The 14,065-nt window shown below is 45.0% G+C and overlaps 1 protein-coding gene across 4 annotated transcripts in view; it reads left to right on the top strand.

Moving 5' to 3' along the window:
• LOC106748035 (protein roadkill) overlaps positions 1-14,065 on the top strand; it is a 71,278-nt gene that overhangs the window by 1,146 nt on the left and 56,067 nt on the right. For all 4 annotated transcript variants that reach the window (XM_014626203.1, XM_014626205.1, XM_014626204.1 and 1 more), the window contains exon 2: positions 273-339. The gene's annotated coding sequence lies outside the window, so the exon portion shown is untranslated. The remainder of the gene's footprint in view (positions 1-272; positions 340-14,065) is intronic.

The raw sequence follows: 14,065 nt of genomic DNA, 5'->3' as shown, positions 1-14,065 counted from the left end.
TTCCAAGAAACGACCGTGGTTGGTCAATTTGATTACTGCTTATATTTTAAAGCAAGATTGTGAAGGAGGGAATAGCTTGCTACACACACACACACACACACACATACACATTAGTATAAGTATATAAGTAAATATGCCGGGACAGGTTCCGTTTATTCGTTTATTTATTTTTGCCCGAGTAATTGAAGTTGATTTCGAATACCGATCAAAATAAACACACAAGATGGGAAAAAGTGGTTACTCAGTGGTAATTCAAATCCGTTTTTTTGCAGTTCATATCTGAAGCGTCCATGTAACTTCGTCGATCCGTTGTGTAAACTGGCTGCGTCCGCGTGTAAGGTGAGTGATTCGAATTGTGCTTTTGTCCCCTTTGAAAAGACAGTGGAGCACATCAGTGCTGATTTGTTTCTTTAAAACCGTTCCTGACAAGGAAGGGTGTATGTATCTCTGAGTCTCTCTCTGTTGTTTGCGCCTGTGTCGAATGACAACTTTGATTGCATACATACTTGTCGTTGTTACACACTGTATCAGAGAGAACGCTGTGCACAGCTATGTGTAATTGTAACAGAACATGTGCGTTTGACAGAAGTCTCCACCTCTGTGTGTGTGTCTCTTTATTTCTTTGGTTCTCTGACATTCAGTGTAATCTTTGTAAAGATAGAGCGCATTTGATAGGACTTGTTGACTGCTCTCAAGTTTTTCAAAATATTATCATAAGCTTGATAATTGGCATCATAAAAGACTTATCCTATATGTGTACAGATCTTGAGTTGCTACAAAAAAGGACACGAAACAGTATATATAGACGTGTTCTATATAATCACACGCTGCAAAGTTTATCTGCATTAGACAGTGAAAATCTCACTGTTTTTCTTGCAATTTTTGTGTTGCTACTGTGAAAAGAAATGATTTATATTAAAAAAAAAAGTATTAATCACATTAATGATTCATATTAAAAAAATCGCGCAACCGGATGCGGTTTAGTTTAACCAAAATCGAAAATCAACATTTCAGGCTCGACAAGTTTAACGACGCGTCGAATAACGTGTTTTCGCGATATCACAACAGTGATCTACGATACCTACAAAGTGGCATATCGTCGCGAGGATAATTTCCGAGGTGCGCGAATAGATGGCGCAGCGTTATTTATTTTCGCGCACGATTCACACATTGCGGTTGCAATATAAATCACATAAGCGAATCCGCTAAATCTCAATGAGAAGAGATCTTTCTTTGTTAGACACAAAGAAAATTACGTATAGAGTTTATACAGGTGGGTCGAAAGTCTTTTATATAAAAGTTGTGGAGTTTAAAGCAATCTGTTTGTTGATCTTATCAGTTTGACTCTGGGTGGAGACGTCAAGGTCAAATGACACGTAATGCATAACATGAACTGTAGATTTCCAGTACTGGCAGTGAATATTATACGAAAACACGCCTTCTTTCTGTCGGAAAACTCTCTCTCTCTCTCTCTCTCTCTCTCTCTCGATGAAAACGTCGAGTACTCCAGAGAGAACAATTTTCACCTCACGTCGCGTTTTGCTTTTACGATGATAGATCGGGTTTCTCTCGGATTTTTAAGTGAATGAGGAGTCATACACGCTCGCGTGGGTGAAAGTTGTAAAATTGTCATGGTTCTCCGCGGTGTACAAATCACACGGCGTGGGTGACGCCAAATTTACGATTTGTAAGAAATTCCCCAAAATTTACGGAATAATCAGACAGATCCCGTCGCGAAAGATTTCATCTTCCCGAATTTCATCGGAATTTCTTTATGACGCGGAAGCGATCCTCATCGATATCGTCCACGAGAACGACACACGCGATCTCATCTCGTGGATGTTGGAAAATTTTCACATGGCGTTTTTTCTCCAAATACCGCGAATCTATTATTTACAGAATATGATTTATATAATAAGATTTATAATATTCTTGCTTATATATGAAAATCTATTGTTGATTTAAGACTAATTTTTTTCTGTGCATTCTCAACGAGAATGACTACTGAATATTTTTTACGAGACCTACAATAATTAGCTTCGTTAGATACCAACGGTGTGTAGCATATTCTCGCGTTTACTTTCATACATCGATCGCGTTTCACACCCATATCTTTTTCTAAGTCCATTTAACGTCTCGCAACTGTTTCGCCGATTTCACTTTTCACCAAGACAAACCAATTTCTCTCCGCGTGCGAGGCGAACCTTCTTCTGAGCTGCGTGTCGCTCGGTACCTTCCTTCGTGGACATTTGACGTATAGCGGACGATGTGCGGAAAGAGATTTGCCTTTCGCCTCGGACGAAACGATATGACGAATTCGACGGAGAACGACGCGTCGCTCGCGCGCGCTCGATTATGAAACGTCCTGTACACGATACTTTCACTATCGCGACCAAGTTTCATAATTATTGTTATCGAGGTCACACGTAGGTCGAAGAGAAGACTGTCGGGAGGCGGAGAAAAGGGCTCTCTCTTGTCATTCGTCGATCGTCGTTTTCACCGATATTCTCTCACGATTGAGGAATGTATTCTTCAGCTACATTGGATTCTTGTTTCTCGAAGAACATCGATAATGCGTTTATGAAGTCTCCTTCTATTTTAATCGCAGAATAAACGGTATCTCGGACAAAATTCTCGTGAATTGGCAATCTGGTCTTGTCAAAAATCGGCGATCAATTTTTTCGTGAGGGGAAAATTCAAGAAAAAATTATATCGCGCTTGTCTTCTCGCGGACTTCGCTTTTAACGAGAATTTAATTCGGAATCTCTTAAAGTCTCTTTAAGATCGGCCTTTTAAAGTATTTTTAAGATCGATAAATAAAATTGTCTTCTTCCAGTCTAGAAAATCTTACAAGCTTTTTAAAACCGCGCTTCTTGAAACCTTAAAACTTTTGTCCGAAACGTTGTTTTCTGAAATGCATCGTTTGTGAAATATTCGACCGTTTCCAGATTTTTGGGAAGGTTATTATATCGCCATTTTTTTAACGTAAAGATAGGAGCTGTAACTTGCAGAATATGTTATTGATTTCACCCACAACATTTCTGCATAGAGTTCGAATCGAAAACGATGAAACAGCTGAAGCCCTCTCCTTGTTAGCAATGGTCTTTCTCGTCGAATTCTCCCGTTAATCGACTCCGGACTTGTTGAAGAAATTTGTCGCTTACGTAATGAGGTTACGCGGCAGCCGATCCTGCTTGTACACGTGATAGAACTTTTGTTCCATTCGCCCCGTCGTCGTTTTGTCACACGTGTGCACATACGCGCGACGAGGTTGTATGACCGAGAAATCATTTTTCCAGCGTGATTGCACGCCGATCACCGATTAGCAATCCCCTCATCAAGGCTCGTCGTCGTAGCCGCTTCTCCTTCTCTTCCCATGTGTCTGTCTTTCTCTCTCCTCGTCGGCCGCAGAACGGTGCACGTGCGAAGTAACGTTCGTGTAACTAGTTTTGCTCGTATCTAATATCCGCCGTGGCGTCATTGGTGGCTCTATTAACGAGCGACTGGGCGATGTCGACGTTGTCGTTGTCATAGCACACGAGCGAGCGGGCTCATTTCATCTGAACTTTCCTCGCATTAATAAAGCGCACACAATTTTGATTCTAAAATCTACGTCACGATCTAATACATTGTCCATGGAATTTCCAATGATAGACGGCAAATGTTTATGTGTAGGTAATTTATTGGCTTTGAAGGCTCCGTTACGCGTCAAGCCGCTCAAGGCTGCAATAAAAATCTGGTCTAGTCAAGAATATTAAATTTTTGTGAGAAAATAATATATTCTTGTTTATATATATGAAACAATGATTGAGTCTATTAGAATGTATAAATCTTGGATTGATTACTTACACTTAATTTTTTCCGTATATTGTCGTGGCGATCGATTAATCAATTTCGATAGAGCCCTCTTTATCTCTCTCTCTCTCTTTTCCTCATTCTTTCTTCCTCTCTTTCGATGGCCCTTGATTTTTGGGGCCAGGGGTGGCAGCCTCAGATGAAAGAGTAGCCTCCCAACTCTCCGAGGTCGTCGGAGTCGGGGTTGCTGTACGCGCACATTGCGCAAGATCATTCACCCCGCTCAATACTCAGCGACGGCACACAGAGATACAGGAACTCGGAAAATGTATGGGATACACGCGAGCGAACGAACGAACGAGCGAGCGAAAGTGTGAGAGAGAGAGGGGGGAGGGAGGGAAGACACACATGGACTGAGATGGAGAGATGGACGGAAGGAACGAGAGGGAAGGAAAGAGGCGGACCTGATCGCGGGGGCGCAAGCGAGAAAGAGAGAGAGAGAGAGAGAGTAGGAAGAGGAAACCGACGGCTAGCGAACCAGCCTGAAATGGGTTACCTTCGTGCACGCACACCTACGTGGTGTGTGTGCGTGTGTGTATCCACTTTGTGTGAACGACGAACCTCGGCCGCCTTTGACAACGCGCGCCGCGGCGGTAGCGAATCTCTCGTATTTCCTTCTGCGCGTCGCATACGATACATTCGTGTGTACTATGGGGTGTCCTGGATATTCGAGAGCAGTGTGCGCCTCCTTTTGTCGAGGAAGAGAGAAAGAGAGAGAGAGAGAGAGAGAGTAGGAAAGATGAGGAGAGAAATTTGTGGGGTTTCCCTTGGCGAAAGTATCAAATCGTTAACAATGTTTGAACTGAAAACGAAAGGATTAGGTTAGAAAAAGTATTTTTGGCGATTGGAAATCTCGTGGCAAGAGGGTCCACCACTAATTATATTATTCTATTTAAAAACAATTGAAAATTTTTACCTCAGATTAGGATTCAGTGACCCCCTCCCCAAAAAACCTAGAATATTATATACCTAGAATATTATTATAAGAGATATTTATTTGAATTTACAGCAGAAAATATTGATTTTTCCATATTTTTCCAAAGATTTATTTGATTTTTTCCGTGTGTATAACGTCATCGAGCAACGTTTTTAACGCGAAATAGGATTTCGCCGGGTATCAATTTTCTTTCGCACAATTCAGCGCGCGCGAACTCCCTTTCCCCGGAGGATATCGCGGCCATCGAGCCGTCATTATAATTGACTCGTCAACCGATAGTTTTGACGTAGGGATGACGTGGGGGTGACGTCCTTGATTTCGTCATCCGTTACCTTCGTCCTGTCAGTCCATCTCTCGTGCCAATTTCCGTCGACCTCCGCTCAATCGATCATCGCTTCTCGGTGCAGTTCGCGATAGATCCCGCTTAGCCGGAATGATTAAACTCACTCGGATTAGATCGTAGGCTGTATATTGCCATTCCACTTTAGACTCGTTGGCAATTCGAACGGAATCGTTGCCGAGTGAATGCTGCAATTTTACGGAACGTGCACTCGCACTCGTTGTCCTGTCTGACGGACACCGGGTTGTCCTACTAATTCGCACGCGCTGTTGAACCACCTGCTTATCCTCGTTCACGATCCTCGTGAACTATTAACGTGGATAGACGTCCGACTTACCGAGAAATTCACATACGATTATACGTCTATATGACGAATAAAAAATATTGTAAATTTTTTAAGTAAAATTGATTTCCCAACATAGTTTCCCTTCAACTCAATCTCACACTTGGTCCAACGTTTTTCTAGACTTCAGGTTAGAAACTTTTCAATCTATTCTCGTACTATTTTATTTTTCAGATATTTTCCTCTTAGTTATTGTTATGATAAGTATTATCTGTTATTTATTGATTATCGACGAAACGGAGAAAGTAGACTTTCTCTAACTAAATAAAAAATTGGTAAATGTGTAACTTCAGCGTTTGAATAATATACTCGGCCTGTCCTTCGATCCGTATAGCGCACATTGTGTTCCTTAAGTTTTAAGCTCTGCCGGCGACGAGACGGTAAATTACTTGGCTTATTTATTGTCTCGCGCTGGAAAAGGTATCGTTACTCCGTCGCTCCGACAGGTTTAACGAGCGGCGATCTGCGAAAGCGAATTCGCCGTCTCAGTGATGGTACCCTTTAGCGATCGCCAGGGACGATATCCGTTCGCCTGGTCGGCCGCGAGGGAAAGTGAGCGCGAGCTCTCTCATCCTATTCGCATCTTTGTCCAAGTCGTTGCTGCCGCACATCGCAAAAAGGTCTAGCCGACTTTCTAACGCCGACGTGTGTTTACACTACTTTTTTGTCGACCGTCAAAAATTTGGCACCCACTAGGTTACGAGTCAGCGCCGCGGCTGCCAAAAGTCTCCGTCATGTAACGCGATAATTTGCGGCGAGGGTGATTTATGACCGACAACGTTCGCGAGGAGTGTGAAATTCTCGGGAACGTTTGTCTTCTCGACCGATAAATTCCAATTTCTTTTTACCTCCGCGTTTAGGTACCCAACGCTGTTAACCGTGTATCGCGTGATATCTTCAAATTCGAGGCACTAATTTCTAAACGGAAGTGACAGACTCTTTGCAGGAAAATGTCCATCGGATTTACTCGACTCGAGAAACCTATAAGAAAATCGTTCGAAGAGTGAAAAGGGAGAGCAAAGGGAGAAATATTTTCCATCGGTGAGGAATGAAAATGCGATTTTAGCGACACTTCGTGGCTTAAATTCAAATTCCTGCGGTATATGGGGCGTTTCGCGGCGATGTGATTTATTTGGTGGCGGCGCGGTAACGAGCGCGCACAAAAGAACGTTTCTCTCAAACAAAGTCGGATAATCGAGCGCGCGACTTGTATTTGGGTTATCATAGACGGTGCCGAGGCTTTCTAGCTTTCTATGCTTATGCCAAGGATGTCCACATTACGAAGGATCCCCCACGCACATTTAGCTTGGCGTTAGTCAGGCCATTATACAAGACGCCGCGCGGCAGAGTCCTCCACCTCTTTCGTGGCTGTTTCTTGGCCGTTTAATGTTTTTCGCGATGATTACGCTTTATCTCTCGGTCTACGTAAGCCGCGCGTTACGTGCGCTCACTCGCGAAAGAATTTCTCGCTATGACGCCAACGTAACCCGTCTTGCGTCGCGCGCTTTTTACGTCTCTCCGTGTCTATCTCTCTCTTTGCGCTCATTAAGATAACTTAATTTACGGGCTTAACGCATAAGTCCATATTATTTCATTCATTTTGTCGAAAAGTGAGTTCAAAATATGGACCATAACATTTCAGATAATTTTTAGGTGAGATAACATGTTTTTCTCGTCTTAACTCCGAAAATACGGGGCGAACGATCGCGATATATCAAACGACAGGTAGTTTCCACTGAAGTCGAAAGTCAATTAGTAATTAACGATACACGTGCGCGCTCACTATCGTGATAAATTTAACGAGTTTCTTATTTTAATAAATTTTTCAAAGAGGTTTCACATCCAGCGTGCCGATGTCAGTTTTGCGCGAAAGCGTCTTATCAATAATTACATACGAAGTGTATTAATCGTAAAAGTTGACCTTTCTCTCTCTCTCTCGTTCGCCGTTTCGCTTGCTCGCGCGTGCGCGTGCTTTTTTCGCAAAGCGCGCCAACGCTTCGCCCTGCCGCAATTTATTAAAGGTGACGCGGCGCTTTTGGTCAAGGCTGTACACGCGGGGCCTCGTGGCCGCGCACGCAACTCTGTCGGATTAACGGGCTAAAATTAATTATTTTAAAAATTACCCCTTCGCGTAATCTCGTTTAATTTTACGGCTTCGCGCCGTTACGCGCATGCGCGCGCGCGCTCGGAACACCGTGTGTCTGTCACGTGTACAGTTAATTTTATCGCTAAAACGTTTACCTTATTTCACGAACATCGTTCCAGAATTTCTTTCCGCGCCATACTCTCGCGCGCGCGCACGTGTACGTGTGTATTAGCGGCGCGGGGAAAGGGGGTACACGCGGTTCTCGCAGTGTCGAGGAGCTATAAATATTTGGATCAAAAATTGCATCGTTCCCACTTTCCAGCAGCCGATGAGGTCGCGAATCGATTGTTCGCTCGCTCGCTCGCTCGAACTGTGCGTGCTGCTCCCTCTCTTTCCCTTTCTTTCTTCTCTTTTTTTTTTATTCGGCGCATCGAGGAGCCAAACGTCTGGCCGAACGATATTTTCACCTCGCGCGAATAAGCGTCGCTTGGCGAGATAAAAAAAAAAGGAAAACGAGAAATTGAAAAATATACAACGAATGTATCGTATATCGTCGGATTTAGATATCTAACGCGATGAGAGAGAGAGGAGGTCCTTCTCCTCACACGTGTCTCCAAATTAAAATAGATCTCTATCCTCCAGCACTCGTTTTTATTTAGAATTAATGGCGAGACCCGCGCGAAAGAGATCCACGGATCCACGAAGGTGATTTGAAATTTATAGAGAAGACTTCACCCACATTTCCGCATAGATTTCGAGTCGAAAACGATGAAACAGCTGAGGCCCTTCTTTTGTCAATACAAGAGACGCTACTCGGACTTTCCCTTCAACCACTTTATTGCCAGATTCCACTAGTAGATCGAAATAAAAATCGCACATCCGCGACTTTCGTCCTCTCCGTTCTTCCTTAGATTCGTACGAAGATGTGTGAAAAATTTTCGACTCGAAAGGGCTTCAGTGCGTTTCCCACGCGAAGCGGAGGAGCATCGTGTCGCGTCTCTCTCGATCGCACGGGTGGTAAAATAAAACGGACCGCGGCTGTGCGACGCCCTCGCTCGGTGACGTCACAAAGGAGACACTGTATGTGTGTTACACCACCAACGACGGGGATTTGATGGAGCTCGATATCATCGGGTTCTCCCCCTCTCTCCCTCTCTTTCTCTCTCTCCTTATTTCTTCTCTCTCTTTCTCCGGTCTCTTTTTCACTCTTACAGCGTAACCTCGAAAAACGGAGGCGTGCCTGTGCCGTGCCGGTGACGGAGAGGGGGGGCGGCCGGCCGACCGACCGACACGTTACACATATTTGAGGTCAGGAGATATAAATAAATGCTAATATCAACAGGCGCACGCCGGCCAGTTTGATATCCGAAGCCTCGTTTCGGTCGACTTGCGCGCAGCTGGCCACACAACCCCGACGAGATCGGTCCGTCCGTTCTTTAGGATTCACCGGATTGATCTCTCTCTCTATTCGAACTAAACGTCGAACGCGATGTCAAGTGAATCCCACCACGACTCGCGCTCGAGCGCTCGCCTTAATTCGGCTCGTCTAGTGCAATTAATCTCGCGGGCTTATTACCGACCCCATTCCGTGGCTCGTTGCGACGAATAATTTCGACGAATTGGCGTTCGAGAGAACCTCCTCTCCAACCAGACCGGTGTTTTCGAAAGCGGTCTCGAGGTTTGGAAAAAGCGCCGCGAGTTAACAATTCAACCTTCTGCGACGCCCGAATCGCTTTCGACCTTTTTTCATTCAGCTACTCCGTGGAAATTCATAAGATAGATGTCCTGTAACTAAAAACATTTTGTTCGTAACAGGATAGTAAGCGACATATCTAATCTAAGAAATCGATATTCAATATATTTAGTAAATTTATTTTTAATATATAAATGAACAAAAAGTATATTTATATGAAGTGGGTTAAAACGTAACGCGACGTCGAGGTAGACTCGACGGTATAACCGATACAAAAGGTTAAATGTGTTTCTCGAGTTCAATCTCGAGTAATAAAACTGTCTGAATCACGCTTCGTCAGAGTTACACGTAAAAATATATGTTACGTGTAGCACATGCGCTGGACGAGAACGGAGTTATTCGCGAGAAACTAGATCGTCGTGATCCCGCGAATTTAGAGAAGATATAATCGTCTTATCGCGCGATCTCTTTCGGAGATCAAAACGCTCGCTGCTGCGAAACCGGTGTGTCAAGCTGGTTCTAACAGCTGTACGCAACACGCAACTTATTACCTGGTATATCAGTCAAAACATTCAAGCGCACCCTCTCCCGAACAGCTTCGGTGACTTCTTCTCCCCCCTCCCCCCTAGAAACTCTTTTAAGGGTCCAAACCCGTAAAAAAGCAACCCTTCTTTCTTCATATCGCGCCAACAGTGAATGAGCCATCTGCAAGCGTGTCTGCTTGTGTTCGTCCGTTAGTATTCGTGGAATCCAACGTGCGCGTACTTTCCGATAATGAAACAATATCCCGCATCGTAATTCGACGATCATTTTAAATAAGTGTGTTAATCCTGTCAGCCATCTCCTCTGTCGTCGATGTTTTCCGACGTTAAGAGTGCGCGGGGTCGGTTTCCGACTGAATAAGTGAACTGTTGACAAAATGTTGACGAAACGTCAAAAACAAATCCATGAAAGACAGCAGCGGTCATCCGCGTGTCCATAATCCGTACGAAGGATGCACCGGGGGCCCCACATGCCCACTCGCCGATCGAATTACGTACGCTCGCGTACGTAAGTACGTATATGAGTATGTATAACGACTTATCTACGTAACCTACTCCACTTGCATCGTCCGTGCGAGGAGAGGAGAACACGCGCGCTCTCCTCGTTCACCGCGCACGTGAACGCATCCGCACGTGTCAGCTCGAGCCCTATCGATCGGCGCGTTACCTGGATACGGATCGTCCGAGTATACTTTTATCACCGCTTCTCGTTTTCGCCGTTCCGTATCCATTGCACTCGAATACGCCCGGGAGATAACACCGGGAGGTCGCGACAACGAATCGTTGTTTATCGGCGAGTCGCCTACAGGCGCGTGACGGGTGGTACACGTTTCAATCCTACGCGATCTTTGGGAATGAGTAGTCGATTTTTAATTAATTTAATGTCGAATTAATTTGACATCGTTAATAAATCATATTTGTTACTCATTATGTTATGTATAAAAGTTTCCGACCTAAGAAAGAAACACTTTTTCAGCCAAGTGAAATTTATTTCTCAACATAGTCTCCTTTCAACTCGGTCCAACGTTTTTCTAGACCTTTCTTCTTTCTACTTTCTCATACCTAATTCCTTGTGTAAAATGTTGCTCGTCCGTTCGGAAATGATCGGGGATTTTTTATTCGGAATTAAATATCCTACCACATCTCAGAGTCCGGTTGGAACGTTCGGGGGCTATCCTGTATATAGAGGTATATAACGTCGGCAAATTACATGGCGTAATAGAGGGTTAACAAAGGTTGCATGCCTCTCCGGTAATGTTCCGGTGCGCGCGTCAACGTTAATAACGTTAACTATCGTATGTATCGCCGCGAGAGGCCTTGCACACCATCGTTAATCGCTCAGCATCGCGCGATCCGTCTCTATCGACCTGCTGCCACCGCCGTCGACTTCATCGTCCCTGACCTAAACCACGCGTGCGTTCTATTCCGCCTCTTGAGGAATTTTAGTTCGCGCGACATCGAGAGATGTCAATCGTGCTCCCGCGCGGAATTGCCGACCTCGTGTCGCGGTGGCACAAGCCACACGTGCCGCTGCACTACGGAATGTCTCTTCGTCTTCCTTTCCTTAATTTTCCTTCCACTTCCTGTTCGCCCGGTTGCTTTGACAGTCGCCGATTTGAATAATACGGCGCTTTGCATGATGCGGAGGTACACGCCGCAACTTTCTACCTCACCCGTCCATGAATCGTACACGGAAAAAAATTAAGTAACAATTCAAGACATATATTCTAATAGACGCAATCGTTGTTTCGGATATTTTCGTCCTCTTATTGCCTCAATTTTGAAATACGACAAAGAAATTGTTATTATGAAAACGTCCAATGATTCAATTTAATATTACAAACTGCTTCCCACGAATAAGATATATTCAAGTGATAATAATGTAACATCGAGTTGAAGAAATCGTAATCGTTCTACCTTCTACGGGATGACAAATTATTTTGATTGATGAAAAACGCTACCGTTGCTTGCGGTGAATATTTCCCTTCCCTGGTGAAGGCCGAGAAGCCGCGAAATTAATCATCACGATCTCGTCGTTTCACGGTGATTATTTTTTTCCTTTTTCTTTCCTTCCACCTTTATCACGGCGCGATCGTTTATCATCTAACGAGCGCAAACCACGTCTGTATATTTATATTACAATTATATTTACGAAATCTTAAGGACGCGATAAGAACATGAGACAACATCCTCCGTTCTCTTGTTTGTTCTCGAGTGAAAAGCCAGCGGCAGCCGCGGATTTCTTTCAACGTATACCCTTCAGGTGTCTCAAAGACACGCGCGATAAACCGGCGTGGACTTTTGCCTCCCCCTACCTCCACTTCCCGAATAAAAGCCGGTAAAAATCGCAAAGGAGACGTGCTTGCTCGTCGAGGAACACATTGTCGTCCAGAATGCGCGGCCAAGTTCTCGGCTGCGGGGAAGGCCGCGAGAGAACGCGGTTCGACGAGACGACAACGGCCACGGGCGGCTCGCTGTAACCACTCTGCTGGCCTGGTTCCATTGTTAAACTGCCCTCGAGATATAGATTGTTAATCTGTTAACCTACCTGCATCTATAACGCGTTTCGCGCAATCTCCATAGTGTTGCGGTATCGAGCGACGATCGTAAACGTCCGCCCTCCATAACGATCTCGCGATGATCATCGCGATATTGTTGTTGCCGCCGTATAATAATAATATATTGAATGGTTATTTTTTTTTCATACTCCGTATATTCGAGAACTCGATGATGTAATTGCGTTTTGTTGCGTTGCTCTACCCTCTAATTAAAGGCCTCAGCAAGAGAGAGAGAGAGAGAGAGAGAGAGATCGTCGAACTGACTGATACGAAGATACAACGACGATTTTCTTATCGTTAGACGCGATAATAGGCGAACAAACGAACGCTCGCTCGGCTTCCCATTTCTTCCGGGGATGAACGGCGGCGCGGATCATCCGCTTCTGACGTCGCGCGCAGTGGTGCGTTAATCTTTACGCCGTTTTCCTTCTACTGGGAGGGGGGACGTAAGAGCGACGGAGAAAGAGAGGCATTGCTCTCTATAGAACGAGAACGCAGGTGACGGGTTACCGGCAAGCTATTTACCTACTTTAACCTACCTCGCGCCCGCTTACTTCGGCGGGTGGTGATGAGGAGGAGGAGGAGAGACGGAGGGGAATGGACCCGACGATGATACCTTAACACCATCTTCCGCGGCGTGTGCGCGATTTTTAGCGAACAGATCAAGTCCGCCTCGGTTCTCCCGTATGGATCTAACACGCGACACGGATTCCACTCTAAACGATCGCGCGTAACGTAGGCGGAGAGACGGCCGGCTTGTTGTTCGAGATATGTTCGCAACTAACGGAGGTCACACATACACACGCGGGACAACGCTGGACTATGCGTTTTTTTTTTATACGCTTCACGAAAACCCACGCGAAGGATGCATGCGTGTTCGGCGGTATACATCTGTTGGCAACAATTCGTGCCGAATTGTCGGACTGTCGAGCAAGGTGAAAAATAAGTTTGGTTGGATCTAACAATAAATGATCGGCGTTTTGATTGAAGGAAACAGGCTACAAGAGCAATAATCGCGACCGTTCGATCTCTTCCCTCATTGTCGCGTCTCGTTGACATCTGTCAGTTGCGTTGTACTCTTTGGCAACGCCGGGCAGATACGAAGAAAGAAAGGGAAGGGGAGGAGGCGCATCGTTGACATTTGCGTGGGCCGGGCTCTGCGAATCGACGGGCGCTGGATAAACGCGAGATCGCGGGATCCTTTCCGAGCGAGTGCCTCGAACTGGCGCAATAATCAGCTCTGACCGGCTTCGACGCGAGAAACGGATGAAATATCAACTAAATATAACCAGGGCCAGAAAAGACCGATGGAAAAGAGGGGCAGGCGAGCAGACAGCAGCCACACAGTGGAGGAGACTCGCGTCTCGGATGTAGGACATCGCCGTCGTCGTCTTCGAGAAGATACACCGAGCGAAGGAACGAGCGAGAGAGAGAGAGAGAGGTCGCGATCGCGATAGCACCAAACGATTTTTCTCCGCGACACTAATCGAGCATGGGTAGTGTGAGTGCGTGTGGGCGTGCGTGAGTGCACGGAAAAGAATCAAGTGTCAATTCAAGACATATATTCTAATAGACACAATCGTTGTTTCATATATAAGCAGAAATATATCATCTTATCTTTTTTAATCATTATTCTTTACGAACTTTTAAATATCTTATTCCATCGAAAAAGGGCAAAAAACAGCGTTTTTCGATTTGATATCTTCATTTA

This window comes from Dinoponera quadriceps, unplaced genomic scaffold, assembly GCF_001313825.1.
Source record: "Dinoponera quadriceps isolate SergipeBrazil2010 unplaced genomic scaffold, ASM131382v1 scaffold2662, whole genome shotgun sequence".
NCBI classification, from domain to species: domain Eukaryota; kingdom Metazoa; phylum Arthropoda; class Insecta; order Hymenoptera; family Formicidae; genus Dinoponera; species Dinoponera quadriceps.
The sequence above is the reverse complement of the archived record's forward strand: the minus strand, read 5'-3'. Positions and strand labels throughout refer to the sequence as shown.